Below are 26,423 nucleotides of genomic sequence, written 5' to 3' on the forward strand. Positions count from 1 at the left end.
GATGATGGTAAATGCACAGATAGATACGCAATAGCAATATATAGAGTAGCAGTAAACCTGGGCTGTAGAACAAACCTAACAGGCTTTAAAAACAAGAATATTTATTTTCCCCAAGTGGAAATTGAAGCTCTACCTTTTCAGTAATATTATTTTATTGCCGTTTTCGAAAAAAAAGTTTCGTTGAAAAGAAAAGGAATGGAGAAAAAAACAGAGATCAATTAAAAAAAACACGATAGAACAGCAGATAAAAAGTGAAGATTTCAAGAATGCACTTTGTTTACAAGGCAAATATAGATTCTGCAGATAGTCCACCTGCACTCTTTCCACAAACAACCTGACGCATCATTTGCAAATGCCAGGGAGCGTTAGGTTTCAGGCATCGTGGTACGTCTGATAAATCCGCCAAGTGGAAGAAAAAGCAGGCCTGCGTCTGCAGAAATAGCAATAGGCACTCCATATTTATGCCGCTTCCTTTGATAAATAACCCTCTCATCCGCCGACTTTCCAGCCCAAATATGAAAGACATAATGAAGTGCACGTTACATCTGTGTCACTTTCAGGTATTCAGCTAGCTCGTGATTAATTACAACAATAAACCGAGAATGAATTAGTAATGGCGGGTCTGTTCTTTTAATGCATTGCTGCGGTAATTGATGACCTCTTTGTCCAGCAACATGTTGTTTCCTGCAATAAAATTAATGCTTAGCTGTTAAGCGACTCAAACTTTCAAGGCAAGCTTAGCTTCCCCTCTCATTTCAGTGAATATCAGACCTAGTTTTTAAAGTCGAAGTACACGTTTCCTTCAGCTACTTGCGAGTTGTTTTGGGTACATTTGCCCGTGTGATCATGTCCATTTAAATGCCTTTGTTTAGAAAAATTCTTAAGCGTTATTGACCGAGGGCAATAACAGCTGCTGAGTACCCTCCCTGTAAAAGTGGGCCCGAACTGCATGTGAGGGTTCCTAATGATGAGAGGATAAATAACAGCCCTCATTGTTCTGTAGGAAACGCAAAAAGGTTTCGAGAATACCCCACCTCCCCGTCTCCAAGCATGGAATTTACCTCACTATGGGGATGTGGAACAAACATTTCTTCTTGTTAGCCACAGCAGCAGTCCCTGTTCAGCGCCCACTCTGGCTGCCACTAAAATCGGTGTTTCCCCTTCCTCGTCGAAAGGGGCGCTATAAGCCACATTTCTCAGAATTATGGAAAAAAATATATAAATGCCAGTTTGTTCCTTTTTTTAAGGGACTATGGCATTTGGGCTCGCATTTTTCTTTTGTCAAGGAAAGGGAGCAGCTGGCATGTAATTGGCAACGAGATCTGCTTAAGAGGAGAGGCCTGCTGCTGTGACAGACACAAGAAGTCACCAATAGGGAGCAAGTAAGCTATGGCTAAGATACATGTGGACCCCAGGGTGCTGCACACCATTACAAGGTACAGGCCAGTGGGATATTGTCCTCCCTGTTTATGGTCCTGATCCCTCGTCTCCAGAGGGGAAGAGGCTCCATTCCCTGGATCTTCTCAGAGCTTTTTCTATGTATCAAGAAAGAACGAGTTCACTTCGAAAAGTGATCTCTTTTTGTGAATTTTGGTCTATCCCGAAAGGAACTTAATACATCTTCATCTACTCTTTACAGGTGGATTAGGTTAGCTATCATCCATGGTTATGAACCTGCTAAATTGTCCCGTCCCTCCTCAGTCCAGGGTCGAGCTAAGAGGAGTATTCATCTTCCTGGGCAATGCTTAAAGGGACATCTATTAAAGACATTTGCAATGCTGCAACTTGAGCTTCAACTAATTCTTTTATTTCCCATTATCATCTTCAGCTGGGAATGCCCTGTTACTTACTGGTAATTTTCTTTACTCCGAGTCCAGGTCTTCCTGTCGTAGCCCCTCCCTCCACCCTCCATCCCATGCTGGTTAAAATGGTAGTTGTTGTTTTTCTGTTTTTATCTTAGTATTACAGGATGTGGTCATGATTATTTCCTCCATTTTTGCATCATGGGTAATAGACACAATCTTGTGGAAATGTTTTAGACTTAGATGGGTGATTGGTTTCTGTGAGGCAGGATAATTGCTCATTGTGTAAGGACTGTAACAGGAAGACCTGTACTTGGAGTAATGAAAATTACTGGTAAGTAAAGGGCATTACAAGGCACGCATGAGGACAGGGAGCTGGCAAAACAGAAGGCTCCATTTGCAGGCCTACAACAGCAGCTATAGCCTGTGAAGTGCATATTCTGACTGGTTTGCACACTCCTTACATTCCATCCAAGGTTCTAATATAGCAACATAGTCCAATGAAGAGGGTTGCACCAGTTATTAAAGACCCTATACATGAGTAACAGGTTCTAACCACAGGTGAGGGCCTATAATGAGGGTTATGGCTTTTAACCACTGTTCTAACCCAGGCTGAAGAGCTACAATGCTATTAGAACAGTCCATCAAATGAGGGTAGAATCCTCTAAACTAAAAAGAGAGCAACAGAAAGACAAGCATTAGAATATTGGAGCAAAGCATCTATACCAGCAAATGTCACTTTTGAGCAACATTAATGTTTTCAGTTCAGCTCTCAAGATTCCAGAGTTGTAATTAGCATTCAAGCCCATTGCTGAAGTCTATACTTGTTGTTAGATCTCCACTATCAAGGTACATGCTTCAGCCGCAGTCAGAATCGTAGAACAGGAGAGGGAATATTTATAGTCTTGTATGGTCAACGGCACAAGGTCTGTAACATTGCTCATTGAGGCCAGAATGGTCTAAATTAAGCAGGGGAAAACAAATGTCACAAATTTGAATTTTGGAGCTGAGAGCAGTACCAGCCACTATTTGCTTTCAACCCTGACATTGACTTCAATGGAGCTTCCAACATTCGATTGTTCTGCTAGTGCTTGTGTTTGCAGACATGGGGTACACGAGGGACAGAATATTTCTGATATTGGTAACGAAGGTAGCGACCTGGATCAAAAAATATATAAAAAAATAAACTATGTCACTGCGGTGCAGCACAACAAAGCAACAACTAATTGTGGCACAGTGTAGGGCAACAGCAGGATTGCATGGGTTTTTGTCAAATGAAAGGCGATTAGTGGTAAGAATTATGGCACCTTGTAGAGGAAAAGATGTATTCCGAGAGAGGAAACAATGAAGAGAATAGTTAAGTTGACTTAGTAGCTGCAACAAGTTGTCAAAAACCTGGGGAAATTAGTAAAATATGCTTTAAGACCATGAAGCCAAAAGAAAGAATTCTTTCTGAAGCCAAAAGAAAGAATTATATCTTCTCCAGCAAAACTCAGGGTCTGCATATTGTACTGCAAGCTGGTGGTGCTATGGACTAGAGAGGTAAGACTAATGACCCAGGTACTTACCGGTAATTCTCATTATTTTGTCATGCTGGAAGAGTAAACTGAACAGATTAGGGTGCAGGTCTTTAAACTGCTGAAAATGGTGTAAAATGGTAGGAAACTTCTGTTCTTTCACAACCTACATTCAATTCCACGCTTTGTCCCATTTACGTCAAAATCAACATTTTTGTGATAATTTATGTTAAAAAAAGTAAAAATTAACAATTATGCATACCTGTACCACTGTGTACAGAAGACCTTTGCAAACTGTGAAAATTGCATTAAAAAAGTTTGTATACATGTCCATCTAAGATGGATTCAAAGACAGGTATCATTTTTTGTGCATAAAAACATTGAATGAATGAAGAGGTTAAACTTAAGAAATCTCTCAAAGGAAGGCCTTCTCGAGCGTCGCAAAAGTTTGCTAGTGAAAATTAAACTTCGCACAGCCCCACTTGACGTATCCATTTCCAATAATAATAATATACTCCCCTCAAAGGGTAGGCATACAGCATACTCATATTCAGGAGAAAAGGTAGGTACAAGAGATGAAAAAAGTGAGATCTGTAATTGATATACTGAGCATCCCTGCCCATAATAAAGGTGAAATCAGCACTGGCCAGTGACCCGTAAACTGCACCAACATGGACCCCAATTCACAAATTGCCAGGGTTAGTGGAAGTGACATCAAACATCGTTTGATCCTCTAATGACATCACAGGGTTGAACCCATTGCCCCTCTATTTGCCCCGCCACAGCCTTCTTCTCGCAGGTGGAGGGGAAGGAGAATTGGCAAGGCGTGGATACTACAGAAAGTGAACGTGGTTTTCAGAGCCAGTTTCTGATCCAGCCACTACTTTCTTGAACCTACGATCAGGAGTAGCAGTGTCAGTGGTAGCCGATGACAGGACTCGACTAGTAGTCACCATCCCCAGGTAGCCTTAAATGAAATCCATGTCACAACTGCTAATAAAGATCAGTAATTTGTCTTTTGGTCATCCATAGATACAATACTGTAGTGGTGAAATCAGAACAGATGTGACCCCTGGCCTGCTTTGCTTGAACATGCAGTGATTTCAAGGTGTGACAGATTTAACTAATACCTGATACTGGGGACGAGTGAGGTATTTCACAGTCTCGTGTCTTATTTAGGGTTCCACCGCTTTCCTTCTAAAGCCTGTACTTATAATGGTACTCTGCCCACGTGCCCACATGATGATATTGAGTGCAGTGCAGCACAATCCGGGCAGCGGTATGCTCCAGAGGTTTTCAATACTCCTTAATACAGCTGTACAATATCCAAAAATAGGTGAAAAATGACTTAGAGAAAACGCTGTTAGAATATGTAGAAAGTCCTATCCATATCTCTTGCTTTGCTGGCTCACTCATACCTAATGTACGAAGGAGCCAATGGCAGTCTACTTTATATTTCGAATTGCTGACATATTTTGTTATTGTTTTAACCCACTCAGTGACTTTGTCATTTTTGCAATGATAGGAAAAACGACACAGCACAAACCTGTATAGGCTGACCTTGTACTCGGTTTCTTTCCTCTATTCCTTAATTATGTCCTTCGCCTCTATAACCTCTGTACCACTGTAGTGCTTGAACGCCTTCAACAACCTCTCATAGTAGGCATGTATCGACTCCTTGGCCTCCTGCGCTGTCCGATCAATCTTTTGCCAATCAATATTCTGCGGCGATACCCTCTGTTTCAAGAACTCAATCACCTTATAGTAGTATTTCATCACCTCAGGCGACGGTGCTCCTGTGACTCTATCTCTTGCCGGTTCCGCAGCCAGCCAATCCACACTCCTCTTGCACTCAAGCCATAAATCAGCTGGAATTATGATCTCAAAAAGAGTATTCAGGTCTTCCCAAAGACACTTCGCAAGCTTCACAAACCTGTCCATCTGCTGATACCACTCTATTGGCTTCTCCCTCAGCCTGGGGAAATCATTTGTGAATGACAAAATATCACCTCTGGTCCAAGAGTACATGGACAAGAACCCCTCCGGCCGTTTCCCTCACTGGTAACATCTTTATTGTACCGGTATCCGGCACAGGTTTCACCTGCTGCTCTATGCCGTCACTTTTCCTTTTATCTCTTTTCTTCGCCCATCTGCCTTCCCACTTCTCTAATGCTCCCCAAACTTGTGCACTCTGCAGTATCTCTTTGAGGTGCTCCTTCATCCCAGTAGACCTCATGTGTTCAAAATCTTTGGGCTCAAAATCTAACCTATAACTTCTCTTCAGATGTTTCGTATTTTCTAAATCTATTCTTTATTTATTTGCCAGGTTTGCCAACCTCTGGTGAACCCTGCCCACTTCTTTAGTTATTTTTGGACACAGATACCTCAATTCTGCTTCAGTGTATGACTCTAGCCTGTTCACTCCCATACTCCCCTTGACTAGTTCCTTTGCCTCCATGCCCAACCTCACAAAATTCAGGTATTCTTCTCTTTCTGACCACTCGGTTGTCGCGGGAGTGGTCTGCGGTGAATTTAACTTGTCTAACCATTCATTCAGTTGTTGCACACTTAAACCTTACAAACAGATATTCCCAGCCTGCATCATCGGAGTTTGCGGTACATTCGCACTTGAGATCTGCGGAGTCAGCAGTCCCAAACCTGATTGTCTCATGGTATCTGGAGGAACCTCAATCGGACTGAAGTCTAATAGAGATCTAGATCTTTCGAATCTCCGTTCCAATGGAGTCATCCCTTGAGAGCTCCCTGCAAACCCTCCTCTTGTCATCTCTTGGGTCATTACTCCCTGATCGCATACTCTAGGCTTTGCCTGTGCATACAATGGTACTGGCAGACCGACTGTAATGCGCAAGGATATGGCGGCTGGAGGCTGCCTGTTTCCCAAAACCTGTGGAGCATTAACTCCCATATTCTGGTTCATTACTGGTGCCATGGCTGACTGCGGTCCTGTTACCGAAGTATAATTTGGAACCATCTGTTGCGGTGTCTTGGGCAGTAAAAGTGGAGTTGGCTCAGTCTGTATCAGCTTTGGTCATGTATATGCCGGATCTGACGGCACCATCAAATTTGTAGTGATCTCTAGTACTGGGACCTCAGGGTAGAATCTCTCAACCTGTGGTGGCTGCAGCTGTGTTTGCATCTCTGGAGCAGTGGACACACTGGCACTATTCTGTACCGGAACTGGTGTCGCAACAGTATTAACCTGTACCATATTTGTTGTCCCCTGGTTTTGGGTCGAATTTATAGGACCTGCACTAATACTTGGTCTATTGTCATCGAGGGCATATGGCGGTGGTCGATCATTTAGTAACTGATTAAGGAACTCATCATCATCTGAGTCATCTGCCTCTGCCCAGGACTTCTTAGTCTCCTTTTCTTTGCTAGAACCTTTGTGAGTCTTACAAGTGGCTTTCTGGATTGCTGGAAACATCCTAACTCCGTCTTTTGTTTCTCTTCTCCAAACCCTCTGTGCGCTATCCCACCTAGCCTCTGCTAGTGTATTTTCTGCTTTCCTCATTCTCCTCTCAAACTTCTGTTGCTGTTGTCGTATTGCCATCAGTTCCCAAATTGCTAGCGCCTCAAACTGTGCTGGCCTCAGAGGGGGCTTTAGCTCATTTAACACCCTCTGCAAATTTTCAAAAATCCTTATATTGAACGTTCCGTGCTCCGGAAATGCCAAACACCCTTCTTTCTCTGTCACTTTGCACCATTGCTTTAGCCAAAGACATGGCACAACTCCCCTCTCTTCCATTACGGCATAAGCTGATGTATCCTCTGGCGGTGTAGGCTCCCCTACACTCGCGGTAATGTGCACGTCTCCCCTCAAAGCGCTCTTCAGAGCCTTGAAAAACTTCATTTTTGCATCTTTTAGTTTGTTCACAATCGAATCAGGAAGTGTCTTTAATTCCCAGAACTCTTTTTGCCTACCTTCTCAACCAATTGGCTCTCACGGACAGCTGCCAATCCATGCGCAACCCTTCACACTAACCGACCTATCCCAGCGCGGATCCAATGACGTCCCATTCACACACACTGCGGCTGACAAAGTCTTGCGGCTTGTCTTACTCACTCTCGATTCACACAAAAACTAATGCAATATATTGCGAGCACTATCAAAACTCAAATTTGCCGGTCTACTACAGGAAAGGGTAACACAATTGCTTCAGAACTTTACAGAGATTTTGCTTAGCCTCGGCCGCTTCTCTCTCCTTCTCAGATCCCACACTCACAAGCAAAATTTGACCCGCCAATTCTACTCTCGACTTGTCAATGGGTTGTTCTAGTGCACTTTAGAACTCACCAAATCTCCATCGAAGTTTCCATTCACTCAACTTGACTCAAACTCGACTCGTCAACCACGCCCGATTGACCTATTAAACCACACAAATTACAACATAAACCATGTGTCTCATACACTTATCAATATACTCTAGAGTCTTAGACCACACAGACTCCGTACATCACCAACAACCACGTGGACAATTTTTTAGCACAAAGCGCCACACTCACATGAAGTTTACCAACTTCCCTACTGTCATACTGCGGAGTACGCACACTCCTACTAAAACAACATCATTTGGCCTAAATCCTCACAAACTTCACAATTCACCTGTGATATGCATAAGCTGTGCAAGCGCAAAACTCTATTTCACTCACACTATTACTTGGACGCCGAGAACATATCTAACTCACTTCGGCAAGCTCCGAGATTCCGGGAAAGTCATTTGGGACTTAGGGGCGCATCATCTCTCCAATTTGCATTACTTTAAAACAACGTTCAAACAGTGGTCCCTCGTCCTGGGGCTCCAAAGGGCCAAACCATCCTCTGCTACCAAAACTGATAACGCATCAGAACCTTGATAAGTAAACTTACGAGGAGACACATCTAGGCCAATGAACCTTTTGACCATGTTTGGAGACTTCCCAGAACGAGATATCCTTTGGCATCACAATCAATAGGTCAATAACCCCATCAATATTCACAATCACTAATCAATTCAGCTAATCAATAACATTTAACATAGATCAATACAACAAACGCACCATGACCTTTCAGCCATGAATAACCACAACAAATCTAGTTATGAGTTAAGATATTTATTCCCTATTAGTCACAATCTAATGTCATGTTTATTAGTTTCAATATCAACAAGCACATCAAAACCACTATGACTTGGCAATCATAGCAAAACTTTATCAAAGCATAGGTCATGGGCATTTAGGATAAACAGGCCAGTATTATGAGTCAACTTCAACAGAGTAACGTTAGTACATTATTCAGCAAAGCAAGATCTATTAGTTTGTCTATTTGCATCCGGTATTAGTGAACTCTTTAGCTAACCTCAAATTAGCATCAACATTTTGGGCTTCATGCCAAACAATTTAGCAACGCAAATTTGGAAAACATCTAACTATGGCCTGTATCAAAAGAAAGTTGGTACCTAGAAAGAAAAGGCAAACAGACAATTACAATTATCATCAGATAGTTACCCATCCGAATGAGTCAGCAAAACAGCGTCAGTCTTCGTCCTCAGGACATCAGTCGGTTCGACACCAGCAAGGATAGAACAGGGCAAAGTCTCAGTATGGCATAGCTAAGAATAGGCTCTTCCCTCATAAGGAGGATAAGTCAGTATCAGGTAAGGATTCACAAAGAGAATGGTTAAGATGTAAGAACAGCAAAGTCTCAAAGCATAATGGCAAAAGTATAGCTCGGTGGAATGTTCAGTAATCGTTCCCTTCTCCTTGAGTCATGCGATTATATTAAAACAGGCGAACTAGCCCATAATTCCTCATTGGATCAATTTTTGGTGCATCATTATCTCTTTCCAATAATCCTCCACGCATTTTACTAGAATTTTCACTTAACACAGTTCTCATGCAGTTTATTGGCTCCTGTGATTGACATTTTCATCGGGTGGAATGTTAGGTAACAAAAGTTATACTTTACGCTCCACTCAGTAGTTCCATTGTCTTCTCCTAGTCCAGGCGGCCTTGCACCTGTTGCGAATTACACTGTTGCATTCCGCAAGAATGTCTCCTTGAGCAAGTCAGGTCCCATGAGAAAGAATTTACTACAGCTACACACACATATCTCTAGCTTCTGGAAAAGTACAGCTTTGTGTCCTTCAGGAAAGCAGCACATTGCACGTTAGAAAAATACAGTTAATATGAGACCAGGCAACTAGGCCCAGACCCTCGCTAACTAAGGCCGAATGAGTAATTTAGCAAAACCCTAATACAACCCTTAATGCTAATACAAAGTCATATAGTAGTACATTGTTAATTCATCATTTGTCAGTTTCATTAATCATCGTATACATTGGTGGCCACTCCCCGTGGGCACATTTCAAACGCGTACATTAATTTTCTATGCTAACACATTTTCTATGCAGCTTCATTACACATTATATTGCAAGCTTCTCATGTTAATATTAATTTTAAAGTTACACTCCAACAGTACTTATGTGGGCTCCTTTTACATTCAAACTATCTTGTTATCCCTCGAAGGACAGCTCATTTCACCCATCACAAAAATGTACTGCAGGCAGACATATTTCAGCTTGGATGACTAGGGAGCTGATTGAGTGTGTGTGTGTGTGTGTGTCTATAAATAATGGTTTCATTAAAGAAATTAGTGATGATGCACAGGTTTAGTTTACAATTGTACTAGAAACGGATGTACTGGGGTGCCTAAATTTGCCAAAAACGAAATGTCCCACAACATGTTTTATGGGCATACTACTGGCACAGATGATTGCTAGGGTTGCCGATCACAGAGGTTGCCTCGCTTTGATTCTGATTCATGCCTGCTCTTCCTCTACCCTAAATTTCCACTCTATTTTACTTCTGCATGCTGTTTTTCATCCTTGCTTTTCCCTTTACCATTGTTTTAAGTTCTTTCTCCCTCTCTTTCTTTCTGTCCTTGTCTGCCTTACTCTTACTTGCTCTATGTCAAAATTAGATGAGGAAAAGTAAGTCCTGGTCACCAGTAAGGAGTGCAAGTGTCCACCACTTGCAACCATGCACACCAATTAAGTACTCATGTTCACGTCGTATGATTGCCTCCAGACGAGGCATTAAAGGGAGCATGCACAAGTGAGGTTTTCGCTTGTTTAATGACTGAGAGATAAGGTTCTGCTCCTCCCATATGGGAAATGGGAAGCACGATCCACAGTCTGAGGAACCCCTCAGCACTGCCAATGACAGTACTAGCACAACTACTAACCATAACACTCCTACAAGCGTGACAATTCAGCCTATAGCTACTGGCAAGGCTTGGGCGGCAAGTGTTAGTTATTTTTAATGTAAATTGAATTAATAAACAACTGTTACTTTGCTCATCTGTAAATTAGACCAAGAGTGCCACCACGTGGCAGACGGTCATAAGTGCTGGTGTTGACAATTAAGTGCTGGTGCTCAGCTCAAATTAAGCACTGAGAAGGACCAACCCCATTGTTATAATTCAAAAACTTTTCGATGGATCATCAAGCTTTTAGAGGAAGTTTGAATGGGTAAACCAGGTTGGTAGAATTAAATTGCTATTCAGTAGGTAAGGTCAGAAGGTAAGAGAGTTTCTCAAGATAAAGAGGGATAACATGTTTCCCTTTTTACACCACCTCCAGCCTTGCCTTTGCAGTCTGAGTGATTTGGAGGAAGAATAAAAGTCACTTGAGCGTCATCAAATAAATAGCATCGCTATAGTTAAGGATCAAGGTAATCAAAGCTTTAATATTCTATTTATCATGAAAGTAGAAAGCGTGGAAAGATCTTCTGATGGATATTAAGAAGGCCAAAACAGATAGCAGAGACCCTATAGACTTAAAGGACCACAGCAAGAGAATAATTGAAGATGCAACCTAGGAGTTGCGTGTTGGTGCCTGGCAAAGGTAGATGGCCATCGGAGGATGGCCACCACTTGTTGGACCTAACAGATACTGGTTGCTCTAGCACCCGGACCTTAGTTGTATCTGAACTAAGTTTTAAAGTGTTACTGGCCATCGAGCAGGAAATGGGTGCCATATGTGTGACATTTATCGATGATACTAGAGGATTCTCCATAAAGACAAATAAAGATCAGAATTTTGCCTGCAAATGCAATGATGTCAAAATCATAGGCAAGAATAACTGAATCAACAAGTGTTATTTAAGATTTGAAAGGAGTGGCGCTAAGGGATGGAACCTCATTCCCAATTGGGCGAAAATCAGATTAATTATATAGAAACAGCCTACAAATGTTTCTCTAAATATAATTTAATCCAGGACATTGCTTTGTATTTAATGCCAACATTCCAGTGTCCACCTACACCTAATATGCCTGAAAATAAACAAGTACAGCAACCATCCTACCTCTGTCTCATCACTGTGGTGAGCCTATTATATTGTTAGACTCAATAAAAGGCTTAAGCAGTTAATTGACTGCAGATTGAAGGACCTACGGAGTTAGGGAAAGGAGGGAGATAGGATGAAAATGAAAGTGGAATAGCTGGCTCTACTGAAGGTTTTACAAAGTAAGGAAGCAAGAAACACCTCTTACAGGTGATTGGTAACCACAGCACTAGAACAAGAGCAATTAAGGCAAGAGCACATTAAAGGATCAAGTGTAGAAGCATAGCTACTCAGCTCAGAGGGGAGCACAGATTGAGAAGGGAGTCCGAATTAATCAAACAAAGGATCTGCAAAGCATCATCTCCTTGAAGAAGCAAAACAGAGGCTAGTGGAATAGGAAAATGGTGGACAAGAAAATAGTTAGCCAAAATGTGATAAATGACACAATTGTATATGTAAGCAGCAGTAGTATACAGGTGGTAACATTAGGTCTATTCTACTCTAGATTCTCTCAGATCTTTTAAAGAATGGGTTTGATGCGTTGATGTGATAGAGAGTGGCAGCTAGTAATTTTAGCAGGTGGGGCGGGCTGGCCACACATCTACATGCACATTCACTCACACCCATACATTCACACGTAGGCACACATAAACCCACCATTCAAAAATGCATACACATGCACACACTTATTCACTGTCCACACACTAATTCATATACATACACATACGCAATCACGCACACCCCAAATATATATATAAGAAAAACTGACCATGCTGCAGCAGTCATTGCGGGTGGAGGGAGGGAAGCCTCTGCGGTTCCTGAAAGGTTGGGACTGCTGCCTCTGATCACTGCCTGACCATCTGCCAGCCAGTGAGAGAAGGTGGCGATTCCTTACTCATCAGTAATTGGGAGGGGGTCATTAAGAGTTGCTGACCTCACCCCACTCTGTGACGAGTGACCCCTGATGGACACACGTAACTGGCCATTTCAGAGCTTTAAACTGAAGCTCACAGGTCCAAGTCTATTAGTGACATGTTCCCTCATCATGAGGGGGAGGACCTCCAAGTGCTTTACCAAGGTGTGAAGGTTAGATCTAGGGGTTGTGAAATCCTCGGCCTGGCCAAGTTCAGCTCAGGCAGCCATTTAGTGCATGTACAAGGCCTGGCTGCCTGACCTGAGTATGAAGAGTTTCTGTCAGGCTAAACTTTGCTCATCCTGACAGACACTCTTCATATTTGCAAAAAGGTGGAGGGCGGGACCTTCCGCCCATAGGCATGGGATGCCCCTTTTGGTAGAAGATAATTGTGTTTTTAGAATTGAGAAAGTTAATGGTACAATAAAACCAATTCTTGCTTCCTTGAAGGTTTATTTAATTTATTTAATTTATTATTTTTAGAATACACTCAAATGATGTATGGCTGCTGCAGAGCACCAGAGAAACGGGTAGACTGGTTAACATCAGTTAAAAAAAACAGAGGTTACAGGAATATTATAGTTAGGTTCTGAATTTACTCGCACAAAACCAGAAAAATTGAGCAGTGATAGCTAGAGTTATTTCAAGTAACTATAACTCATCCCCCACTTGCACAGCTTTTTCTTCAATAATTTAACTTCTAATCTTTCACTGATATTTTTGTTGACGTTATAAATGTTGTCAAGAGTGCTGTAATATCTGGGGTAATTAGCAGTGCATGGCGAGGGCGTGAGTTATAGTTACCTTGGAGCTCTGTGCAGCGGGGGTTGGCCGCAGGTCCTATGGCCAAGCTATGCGGCCACCCCTATACCCACCTAGCCCAGTGCTGTGCATGGCCAAAGGCTGATCTTAGCCCCAGGGACCCCATCCTCTGGGGCCCGGCCATTTGCACAATAAAACCGTGGGGGGGGGGTGCGGCTCCTCACCTCCTGCAGGAGGCAACATTGCTGTCACAATCACGTAGCTGCTAAACATGCAGCTCCCTGTTTCTGAGAGCTAAGGGGACAGGGTGACTCTACCATGGCAATTTGCATATTCAATCGCATGAACTTATGCACTTTAAGTGAAACAGGGTACATATTAGAGGCAGCAGAAAATTAACATATATATATATGCAAATAACCTCCTGGCGGTTACCTAGTTTCCATAGAGAAAGCGTTTTTTGACTTGCCTATATCTTTGCCACTGTTGGACGAATCGTCACGGAATTTCACACAGAAAGTGTGCCCAAAATACTTGGTGTGGAATCGAAGTTTTGGGGTGATCCATCAAGTGGGGGCCAAGGAAAAGGGGTTGAATTGTGAAAAAAGTGAATTTCCCCATTTTAAATCCCATGGAGATTTTAGTTACCACTGCAGTCCGAATTTCACCAAATTTGGCAGTAAGGTAGCTCTTGATCCAGAAAGAGTGATTTTTGTTACTTGGTGTAAATCTTTTCAGTAGTTTTTGGAATATTAAAAGAAAACCAAATTTGTATATCTTGAGGTTCAAAGGTTTCCTGAATACTCCTGATCTCGTGTAATGATATGATTTGCTGCCAACACTTCAACCAGGAACTGTTGGCAGCCATTTTGATACTCGGTTTCATCCAAGCCTCTAAAACATGCATAAAAAAAGAAGAAAATGGGGCAGCCCCCAGGCTTAAAAGTATTTTTTTAACATCATGACAAAAAACGCAGAAGATCTTCACATTTCTTTGTGATTTTTAAAAAAGTAGTCTCCTGCGTTTCTCACTAATGTTGCCCCTGGGTGGGCCAGGTCCTGGGGGCTTTTTGGGTAGCCAGATAAGAGAGGGCCCTCTCCTAAGGCTTTTGAAAGCTCTGGGGACCACCATCGTCCTGGGGCTATGCTATTTAAGTATGTAAGGGAGTGCATGGCCCATCTCACCCCAGGAACCTCCCAGGGGCAAGATGATTTAAAGATAATAGGGGGTTCTGGCAAGATAATAGAAAAATATGGGAGGGTCCTGCAGTCAACCCCAAGCCTTGGGGACCACCACCTCCCTGGGGCTACTAAATGAAATTAGGGGGGGGTCCGTCATGGACCTCTGCCAGGGGCAAATTTTAAAAGGTGCGGGGAACACAGCCCTCCTTTTTGGAGCCATACATGGCCCTGAGGATCGCCGCCACCCAGGGCCTGCTCCTGCTACCTCCCGAAGTGCCTCCTTTTGGGAGGTAGCTGATTGCTTTTGCTTTGCAGGAGCTGAAAGCTCCCGTCACGCAAAAGGAAACATAACCCCGCTTTCAGCAAGCGGGAGCTGTTTGACAGCACATGCTAACATGTGTGCAGGGAAAGGGATGAAAACATTGCTCCCACAATGCTGGCTCCCGCAGGAGATGGGAGCTGGTGGGGCGGGGGGACCTTGAAGCTCCCCCCGCAGCCCCCATAACTGTACACTGGCACCCTGGACATCCAGTAACATGTGGCCAGGACCTTGGGGATGGGGTTACTGGGGGCCAAAATTGGCCTAGTGATGGGGCCACGTGGCTCCCCTCTATTTTGAAAAAAAGTATATGACCCTGGGGTGATAGTGCCCCCAGGCCCTGGGGGGGTCCTTGCGCCCCTGTATAAATATGTTTTTAAGTTGCCCCAGGCAGCTGGTGGTCCCCAGGGCCTAGGGGGTCCACACAGCCCCATCATACTTTTAGAATGTGCCCCCAGGGAGGTTGTGGTCCCCAGGGGTGTTCATGCGGCCCCCTCATATATTTTCTAAATGTTGTCCCGGGGGAAGTGGTCCCCGGGACACAGGAGGGGTCTGTGGGGGCCCCCTAAACTTTCTTAATATAATGCCCGGGAGTTGGTGGTCCCTTGGGCCCAGGGGGCTGTACAGCCCCCATATATTTTTTTAGTGTTGTCCTGGGAAGGTGATGGTCCCTGGGACTGTGGTGGTCTGTGCAGCCCCCCTATGTTTTTTAATTATGTAGCCCTGGGAGGTGGTGGTCGCCAGGGCCTGGGGGCTCGTGCGCCCCCACCCCCTAACTATATATATTTAATGTTGCACCTTTTAAGCTCCAAACCCCTTCAGCTGTGTTTGGCGTGGGGATTGGAGCTTAAAGGGGGGGTTGACCACAGGGCCTGAGAACAGGGCAGGCCCTCTAGACAACCACTGAAATGCACAGCCAAAGGATGTGCGTTTAACAGAGTTATGTGGTTATATGGGGATTGACTACAGGGTCTGGCCGTAAGCCAAGGCCCTGTGGCCAACCCCCGTCACGTACGGTTGAAGGCTGTGCATTACAGGGGGTTGGGTGGTTATAGTGGGGTTGACCACAGGGCCTGGCCACAGGCCAGGGCCCGTTGCCAACCCAACCATGGTAGGATTAATGTATAGTAATTACCGAACATATTGCAACACTCAAGACTTCTTTGATAATATAACTGATAATATCAGTGTAACGTTTGCAGTAAAAAAAAATATGAAAAAACTGTGCATGGGGGTGCGAGTTATAGTTACTTTAGGGCACAAGTTATAGTTACTTGAGGTAACTCTAACTATAACAGGTGAATTTCATTGATTTTGTACATTTAAAATGTGAGCCTAACTATAACGTCCATGCAACCTTTCTTTGTTTCAGTGAATTTCTATGTTTTTTAAAATTATATTTCCTAATTATAATGTCTCTGTAACCTTTCTATTTTTCTGTGAATTCGTATGTTTTTTTGTATAAGTAATTCTCAGTACTATATGTTAAATACGAAAATTTGCAAATATTCAAGATGTATTTGCAACCTCAGATATACAAATTCGTATTTTCTTTAATTTCTCGTAAGCTACCAAATGGATTTACACCAAAAATGTGAAAGCCTAATCTGTTTACCAAAACCTAGCTTTATGCCCAATTTGGTGTAATTCCATCAAGTGGTTCAGGCTATAGTCGTCTCTAAATGTCCAACGGGAATGAACATGGGAAACACAACTTTTTTGACCCCTCCCTTTTCTCTGCCCCCAGGCCAGCTGCTGCTATGTCCCATGGGGTTCCCACCCCCGGTAGATATCTGTTTGATCTGACTTGGTGGGAGCTTTGTCAAACAACTCAGCCTCAATGCGAGTGGAGGTTTCCTCTGTTTCCCTGCCTGTGGAGATAGAGGCAGTGAAACAGAGGAAACAATGCTGTCACAGAGAGGGAGCTGTCTTTGACAGCAATGCCGGCTCCCACAGGAGGTGGGTAACCAGCTGGGACTGTGGGGGCCTTCCAGCTCCCTCTGCAGTCCCTAACATTGTGTCTGGGTGCCTTAGGGGGTACGCAGGTCACATGGCCGGACCCGGGGTAATGGGGTCCCAAGGCTGAGATCCCAAATATAAAATTATTAATTAGGCCGGGTGATGGGGATGGGGTCCCTGGGGCTGGAATTAGCCCTGGGAAGGTGGGCCACACTGCCCTCTCCCATAAAGAAATGTCAATAATTAGGTTGGGCCCTGGGGATAGGGGCCATGCAGCCATCCTCTGCAAAAAAAAGAATTAGCCCTTGCCCAGGGCATGGAGTCCCAGGGGCTGAGATCAGCCTGGGGAAGAGGTCCAGACAGCCCCCTACCCCAAGAAGTTCAATAATTAGGACTGGCCCTGGGGTCCCCAGGCCAAAGTTGGCCTGCAGCAGGGGGCACGCAGCCTCCCTTCCCTCCCAAGCAAGGCTCTGCACCCAACCCTCACTGTGCACGGCCGAAGGGCGTGTGCAGCACTGGGCTGGGTGTTTATAGGGGTTGGCCGCAGGGCCTGGCCACAGGCAAACTGCTGTTGCACATTGCCGAAGGCCGTGCCCAGTGGTGGTTGGATGAACACATTTTAAATTCTGTTTCCTAACTATAACGTTCCTGTAAAGTTAGTTTTTTTCAGTGAAGTTCTATGTTTTTTAATGTGACAGTAGATTTTGAGAAATGTAGGTTAAAAATAGTTGTATATCTGGAAAGTTGGGTCCGCAAGAGTCTCAAGAAACTCTCGCAGGATTGCCAATTTAAAAATAGAGCATTCTGATTGGCCCAGGGAGCTTTTTTCCCTTGGGCCAATTCGCTACCGTAGGAGTCAGACTGCCACAGGAGTGAGCTATGATTGGCAACTAGCAGCATGGGGACATTTTTGCTGGCAGCCATTACAGGACTCAGGGACTTAGTCCCCTGTCCTGAAGTAAAGAAAATAACAATTTAAGGGGCCAGGGAAGAGCTACCCTCATCCTCTAGGTCCCATGGGGGCCAAAAAGAAAAACAAATCTGCAAAAAATGCTGTGATCCCGCTGGACTCCAGCAGGATTGAAAATACAAATAAAAACAAAATGGCGGCCAGGCGGCATTCATTAGTTTAGGCCATCGAGAGCTATTCAGCCCCCATACCTTTGAAAAGAGGCTGGGGAGGAGGGCTGTGTGCCCCCCTTTTAACTTATATGAATAGCCCTGGAGATTCAGGTCCCCAAGGCCTAAAGAGGCTGTTTATTTAGTTGTAGTAATGGCCCTAGGAGATGGGGTACCCAGGAACTAACAAGTCTAAGGGAGGGGGGCATGCAGATCATCTCCTCTTTAATTAAAATAAACAGCCCTGAGGATGGGGTCTCCACGGCCTAAAAAGACTCAGGGGGGGAGGGCTGCACACCCCTGCTCTCTTTTATTTGAAGAAGTGGTCCTGGGGAATCGTACATGGGGGAGGAGGTCAAAAGCACACCATGGACCCAGCAGGTTTCAGTAGTGAGATGTGGAAAACGGGATCTACTGACATGGTGTTGGGGTACTTTCATTTGTAGGCCACTGGATTAATACACTTTAGAACTTGTAAAGGCCCAATAAAGTTTTGGCGGAAATTATATTGTCTTTTGAATTTTAAGTTCTTGGTGGACAACCAGACTTCGGCCCTCATTATGACATTGGCAGTAAGTCCTGGTTTCCGCCATGCTGACTGCCGCCAACACCGACTGCCGCTGCAGCGGTTTATCGCTACCCATATTATGACACACACATAGCAATCCGTCACTATACAGACACACATATAAGTCTGCCAGCCCAAAGGTCAGTGATAAACTGGAGGTACCAAAACCAACACCATTACGGCAACAGAACTATGCCCACCACATTCTGACCCATGAATCACCGCGGCGGACATTCAAATGCAGTAAACCATTGGCGGTACATAACACCGCGCTCAAAATACACACAACCTAACATAGCAACACCACATTGGACAATTCAAACTACACACACCTGACACCCTTACACACACCACACCCACACCACTATAAAACACACACCCACACTACCCACAACACTCTACGACTAGAAAGAATTGCCACTAGCGAGAGATACAGCAAGAGTACCCACACAACCAGAGCCACAGAACTCCATCACCCATACACCATCCACGGACCTCACAGCACACACCCCAACACATCACCCCACACACCCTCACACACACCACTCACACTTCACCCATGGCACCACAAAGACACCCCAGGTTCTCAGAGGAGAAGCTAAGGGTCATGGTGGAGGAAATCTTCCGGGTAGAGCCACAGCTATTTGGAGCACAGGTGCAGCAGACATCCATTGCTATGGGGGAAGATGCGTTCCATGGTAGCAAGACACCAGATAGCTGTAAGGGGACTGGCAGTGGACCCCCACCTCCTCCCCCACAACTAACAATATGGGACGAGCAAATCTTGGCAAAACTGCATCCTGAGGGCCTGGCAGGAGTAGCAGGAGGACTGGACTCTGCTAGGTCACCTCTTTACTGCTTGCACCCCCACTACCTGCATGCCATCACATACCCCCACCCCTACCATCACCCCATCACTCCACCACCTCACATACACTCCACCAACACAACCCACCCCTCCCACTACCAAGCGCTTCATGCAACACCAATGCATGGACACCACTCACCGACCTGCATGGACACCCATCACCAAAGCATGCACACTTGAGACAATCACCTATCCAACCAAATCACCACTCACACAAGTCAAAGCTGCCAGGGCAATCACAACCATACAGGGCAACACACCCATGCACAAGATGTCACACGCAGAAACAATAACACTGCATTTACATGTCCACAGGTTCCCCACACAACGTCACCGGAGAGGAGGTGCCAGCAACATCCAGTCCCCCCACAAAAGAGGCCCCCAGTGATGACAGCACCTCTGCACGCCTGTATCAGGATGACAAACCTGGCCCATCAGGGACCTCCGTACAGTCGGTTACCCAGGCACAGTCCCATAAAACCACAGAGTCCCCCCCCTCAGGAAACACCAGCACAGCACCCACCCAGCTGGCCCATACCTCTGTCTCCAGGACATGTCAATCAGCAGTGTGTCCACCACTACAGGGACCCCAGGCAACCCCACAAACACAGGACGATCTGGACCTAGGTTCAGTGGCAGTGGGCACACGGTTTAGGGGACAGAGGCACGGGACAACATAGAAGCTGGGAGGACTGCTGTGCGACAGGGGGAGGACAGGCCCAGGGAACCGACTCTCCACAAGGCACTCACCAACATCCTGGGAGCATACCACCATTCCCAGGAGACGATGGGCCAGATACTGGCCAAGTTGCATGAGACCCAGCGGCTGCAGAAGGGACAGTGCCTGGGGATCAGGGAGGACCTGTGGGACATCCACACCACCCTGGTCACCATTGCAGGGGTGCTGGCAGACATGGCCAACCTCATGAGGGAGGCAGTGGCACACCAACAGGCCACTGACACTAGCCACGCCAATTTACAACCCTCCACCTCCGCTGACGCTAGTGGACAGGAGGCGCCGCCACAGGAATAACAGGCCACCAGCACCCCTCCCCCTGCAGAAGGAGAACCACCCTGCAAACTGTCCCTGCGCTCCAGGCAGAAGCCAGATCACATTGCCAAGACCCCCGCCAGAAAATAAGACTCTCCTGATTGTCACCCTTGTGTCCCACTCTGTCACCCTGTCCAACTTGAACTGCCATTGTGCCCCTTCCTATACCCCCTTGGACAATGAACCTGTGATACAAATAGACTTGAACTCTTACCTGGATTCTCCTCCACCACCCCCAGCCTATAGCAATATCCCATCCACTTAATAGCACAGAAATAAACATCCTTGTAAAAAATAAAAGTATTGAGTCTGCCAAGTGATTGAACTATGTATTCGTTTAACAATCTGTAGACATTTCAATTCAACTGTACAGTAATGTATACATAGGTATAACCTGTAGTTTGCTGCAATCAATACACCAGGAGCCAGAGTGGGGCACATATATCTGTGAATATACATGTCAAAGGGTACAGTAAGTGGCCATAGTAGTGGGAATATCAGCCTGCCGGTGACAATTTACAATACATAACTGCATTGGAAGGTGAAGTTACAGTGTCTAACGTGTGTGTCACTGGAAGTACTGTTGTATGATTCATGTTCTATTGTCCACATCCTCATCCTCTGCCTCCTCTTCGTCACTGTCCACAGGCTCCACCGCTGCACACGCCCATCTCCAGCCTCATCCTCCTGCAGAAAAGGCACCTGGTGACGTAAGGCAAGGTTGTGCAACATGCAACATGCCACAATGATCTGACAGACCTTCTTGGGTGAGTAGCACAGGGAACCACCTTTTAGATGGAGGCACCGAAACCTGGCCTTCAGGAGGCCGAAGGTTTGCTCTATAATTCTTCTTGTTCGCCTATGTGCCTCGTTGTAATATTCCTCTGCCCCTGTCCTGGGATTCCTCACTGGGGTCAGTAGCCATGAGAGGTTGGGGTAACCAGAGTCACACGCAAATTTCGAGGGATACCTATTAGCCAGACACTAACCCTTAGGGCCAACCCCATACCCATACATCAACATGTACTGGGTGGCAACCATGGGCTCACCTATCAGCCACACCCGGTGCCTCTGGAGTTGAGCCATCACATATGGGATGCTGCTATTCCTCAGGATAAAGGCATCATGCACAGATGCAGGGAACTTTGCATTGACATGCGAGATGTACTGGCCCGCCAGGCACACTATCTGCACATTCATGGAGTGAAAACTCTTTTGATTTCTGAACACCTGTTCATTTCTCCGGGGGGGGAACAAATGCAACATGTGTACCATCAATAGCCCCAATGATGTTGGGGATATGTCCCATTGCATAGACATCAGCTTTCACTGTGGCCAAATCCTCCACCTGCGGGAAAACAATGTAGCTGCACATGTGTTTAATCAGGGCAGACAACACTCTTGTTAGCACAATTGAAAACATTGGCTGTGACATTCCTGCTGCCAAGCCCATTGTCACTTGGAAAGAACCAGTTGCCAAGAAATGGAGCACAGATAGGACTTGCACAAGAGGGGGGATCCCAGTGGGGTGACGGATAGCAGAGATCAGGTCTGGCTCCAATTGGGCAAACAGCTCAGTGATTGTGGCCCTGTCAAGTCTGTAGGTGAGTTTAATGTGCCTGTCCTCCATTGTTGCCAAGTCCACCAGGGGCCTGTACACAGGGGGATATCTCCATCTCCTATTCATCCTCAGCGGTTGTAATCTAGGGGGCAAAACGATGATCATATGGTCAGTATTCAACATTTCCAAAATGTACAGTGCATTGCATGTCGTGACAGAAACAGTATGTTGTTGTATAGGCCCAAACGGTGCTTATGTGTGCTGTGACGCAGTTAGGTGCCATGGCCTGCCCATCCCCTGAAATGGCGTCCGCCTGTCCTGTGTCGATGGACATGTGGAAATGAGGCAATGCCGCTGATGTTGTGCGCAGTTGCGGGAGGCGGTTGAGTACCGCTGTGCAACTCCTCATTGGTTGTCATTGGGCCCTATGGGTTACAGTAGCCAATGTTGATGTACGCCAGCAGGGACTGTACGCACTGCTGCAGACGTGACTGCCATTTTCTATCTGTTCACTCACATGCTACCTGACCTTCAACAGGAGAGGATCTACACTGCATGTGCTGCTGTGCCCTGTGTCTGGAACCTACCATGGCTCGTGTCACTGGGGAAAGGGCCCCTGCTTTCACCGCTGCAGAGTTGGAGAGACTGGTGGATGGGGTCCTACCCCAATACTGATTGCTGTATGGGCCTCCAGACCAACAGGTGAGTACACTGTGAGCACGATGCATGGGGCATGAATGCATGGAGTGCTGTATGTGAGGGCCTCGTTTAAGGTGGGGGTGGTTGAGGGGTCCTGGGCAGCGTGCTGCATGTATGGTGAGCAATGTATGTGCGTAAGGGGATGGGAGGGATATGGTGGGCCATTAGTGTAACAGGCCAGAGGGTATGACTAAGACTGTGTATTTCTCTGCAGGTCAGCGCCCATCAGAAAAAAGGGTATATGGCGTGCCATCACCAAGGATGTGTGGACCCTGGGGGTCTACGGCAGGCAGAGCACCCACTGTCGCAAACGGTGGGAGGACCTGAGATGCTGGGCAAGGAAGATGGCAGAGGCCCAGCTAGGTATGGCCTCCCAACAAGGAAGGATGCCCATCGAACTCTGACCCCCCTGATGTTCCGTATACTTGCGGTGGCCTATCTGGAAGGGCGCTTCAGGGCATAACAGCAGCCACAAAGGGGGAGTACAGTTTCACATTACACCACTTTTGCGTGGTGGAGTGGCCTTTAGGTGGGGGATTTGGACCTGTTGGTGCCCCTAGGCCAGGCCGGACATTGCAGGGTAGGTTCCATGTTGGGCAGGGGCTGAAAAACTCCTCCTCCAACCAAACTAGTGGGCATGCACTACTGGGCAGGGCTCTGTGGGTCTCAGGTATGCTACAATTGGCATTAGGTATTACTGTCCATGGCCTGGTGACTACATTGTGACTGGTAATGCATTGCTTAGTGTGTAGCGAGGTTCCCTGTGTGTATGTGTGTGTCATGTACGGCAACGGTGGTGTTGTTGCTGCCATTGACCAAGTGAATCCTCGGTCTCTTCCCCCCCTTTTTTGTTTTGTCATCCTGTCCTTATGTGCATTAGCTTCATCTGGCGGGGGAGCAGAGGCACCGGCGACGGAGGGAGCTGCATCCCACAGGGCCCATGAGGCCGAATCCACCGACGGTGAGGGCACCAGTGGGACGGAGGGTGAGGGGAGCAGCATGGCAGAGACAGGAGGGGACAGTTCAGAAAGTGATACCTCCTCCAATGGAAGCTCCCTAGTGGTGGTGGACAGGTCTGTGCCCACCCCAACTACAGGTACAGCCGCCACCCTTGTACCAGCATCGCCCTCTCAGCAGCCCCTCAGCGAGTTTCCCATGCCCGTTCACCCAGGAGGGTGTGCATCCCCTTCACCCCAGGCACCTCAGGCTCTGCCCCAGTTAGCCCTGCTGCCCTCAGTGAGGAGGCTATTGACCTCCTGAAATCCATCGCTGTTGGGTAGTCCACCACAGTGAATGCCATCCAGGGGCTGGCAGGGCATTTGCAACAAACAAATGCATTCCCTGGAGGGCATTCACTGTGGCATGGCAGCCCAAAAGAGATCAATCCAGGCACTGGCCTCCTCCCTGATGGCAGCCATTGTTCCTGTCTCTAGCCTCCCCCTCCAACTTCCTCTGCCCAGTCCCATTCCCCTCAACCCCAACCTATCCCAAGCACACATTCAGACCAGCATGCACCCACACACAGGAGTGGCTCAGGCAAACTCAAGCACCACACATCATCCCACAGGCACTCACACAAACACCATCCAGATGCAGACACACCAACATCCACTGCCCCCACTGTGTCCCCTCCTCCTCCTCGTCCACTTCCCTCCCAGTAGCGTCTCCACTCACACCTGCATGCACTACATCCACTGCCTCCATCACCATCATGCCTATTACTACATGCCCCTCACTGGCAGTCACCACCCCCACCCCCATGCACACGTCCCTTGTGTCCTCTCCCACTGTGTCTGTGCCCCCTCCTCCCAAAGTACACAAACGCAAGCACTCAGACAGCCAACAGCAATCCTCCTCACAACAGCATCCAGCCCATGCACCTGCACCCAAACACTGCAGACAGACACCTCCAACAACCCCTCCCTCTTCCTCCACTCCCAAACCTTCACACTCTTCCTGCCACAGTCTCCCTAAGAAGCTTTTCCTCTCTGCTGTTGATCTTTTCCCTCCCTCTGCCCCCGTCCTTTACGTCGGGCCAGGGTGGTCACAACCCAGGCTAGTACCTCATCCACCGAGTCCACGGCCACAGTAGTTTCAGCAGCTACTGCAGGTGTGAGAGGCTCCAAGGAAACACCCATCAGCACTGGCAGTGTGCCTGCACCAGCTGCCAAGGGGAAGGGCAAGGATTCACAACCAGCTGGCAAGGGGAAGGGCAAGGAGGCACCACCAGCTTACAAGGGTAAGGACAAGGAGGCACCACCAGATGGCAAGGACAAGGGTAAGGAGGCACCAGCAGCTAACAAGTGGAAGGGCAAAGGCCTGCCCTTGCAGGCACGAAGGACAGGAGGCCTGGTGTTGGGACTGATTCTGAACCCCCAACACCAACCATGGAACTTCAGCCACCTGAGGCTGCAGGTGAAGGGCTGGAGCCTCCCTCCACCACTGCCAGCCCCAACACCAGCACCGCCGCCATCACCGGCACATGCACCGCCACCTGCACCACCACCAGCACCACCGTCAGCACCGCCACCCGCAGCCCCAGTGGGCATCCGCCCGAGGCTGCAGGGGAAGGGCTGGAGCCCCCCCCCACCACTGGCAGCACCAACACCAGCACCGGCACTGCCACCACTGAGCAGCCATCACTGCCGGCGGGCAGTGTGTAGTCCTGTCTCCATGGCCTGTGATGCATTCTGACCACTGCAAATCGTGTGGGTCTGACACCGAGGTGAGTGACTGTGACCTTGCTCTCCCCAAGATCTGCATCATAGGGCACAAAGCCCCCCAGAACCAGTGGAAGAAGGCATCTACTCACCCCCTCCTTGCCAAAATGAAGCACACTGGGCAGAAAGCCCCCTCCAGAATCAGTGGAAGAAAGCATCCACTTACCCCCTCCTTGCCAGGATGAAGTACACTGGGCACAAGGCCCCCTCCAGAACCAGTGGAAGAAGGCATCCACTCACCCCCTCCTTGCCAGGATGAAGCACACTGGGCACAAGGCCCCCTCCAGAACCAGTGGAAGAAGGCATCCACTCACCCCCTCCTTGCCAGGATGAAGCACACTGGGCACAAAGCCCCCTCCAAAACCAGTGGAAGAAGCCACCCACTTGAGAGACTGTGGCTTTGCACTCCTCAGGACCAAGCAGTGGGGAAACCACCCACTTGAGAGACTGTGGCTTTGTACTCCCCAGGACCAAGCAGTTGGCAAACCAACCACTAGAGAGACTGTGGCTTTGCACTCCCCAGGACCAAGCAGTGGGCAAACCACCCACTTGAGAGACTGTGGCTTTGCACTCCCCAGGACCAAGCAGTGGAAAAGCCATCCATTAGAGAGACTGTGGCTTTGCACTCCTCAGGACCAAGCAGTGGAGAAGCCATCCACTAGAGAGACTGTGACTCTGCACTCCCCAGGACCAAGCAGTGGGCACACCTCCCACTTGAGGGACTGTAGCTTTGCACTCCCCAGGACCAAGCAGTGGGCAAACCACCCAGTAGAGAGACTGTAACTTTGCACTCCACAGGACATCGCACAGGGCATGTTGCCCCCTCCAGGGGCTGAGGTGTCCCCTCGTTCCCCGTCCCTCTGAGGTGCCTATGGATTTTCGACCTGATGCCCCTGCAGTGTTCTCTCCGTGATGATGCAGGGGTCAAGTGGGGCCTTGGCCTATGTGATGTGGCCCTGTGGCCCACGGACATTATGGACTGGGCAGTGTCCCTCCATTTGCATATATGTAAATACTGTTTTGATTTTTGAGGACGT

Source organism: Pleurodeles waltl, chromosome 8, assembly GCF_031143425.1.
Source record: "Pleurodeles waltl isolate 20211129_DDA chromosome 8, aPleWal1.hap1.20221129, whole genome shotgun sequence".
Taxonomy (NCBI): Eukaryota; Metazoa; Chordata; class Amphibia; order Caudata; family Salamandridae; genus Pleurodeles; species Pleurodeles waltl.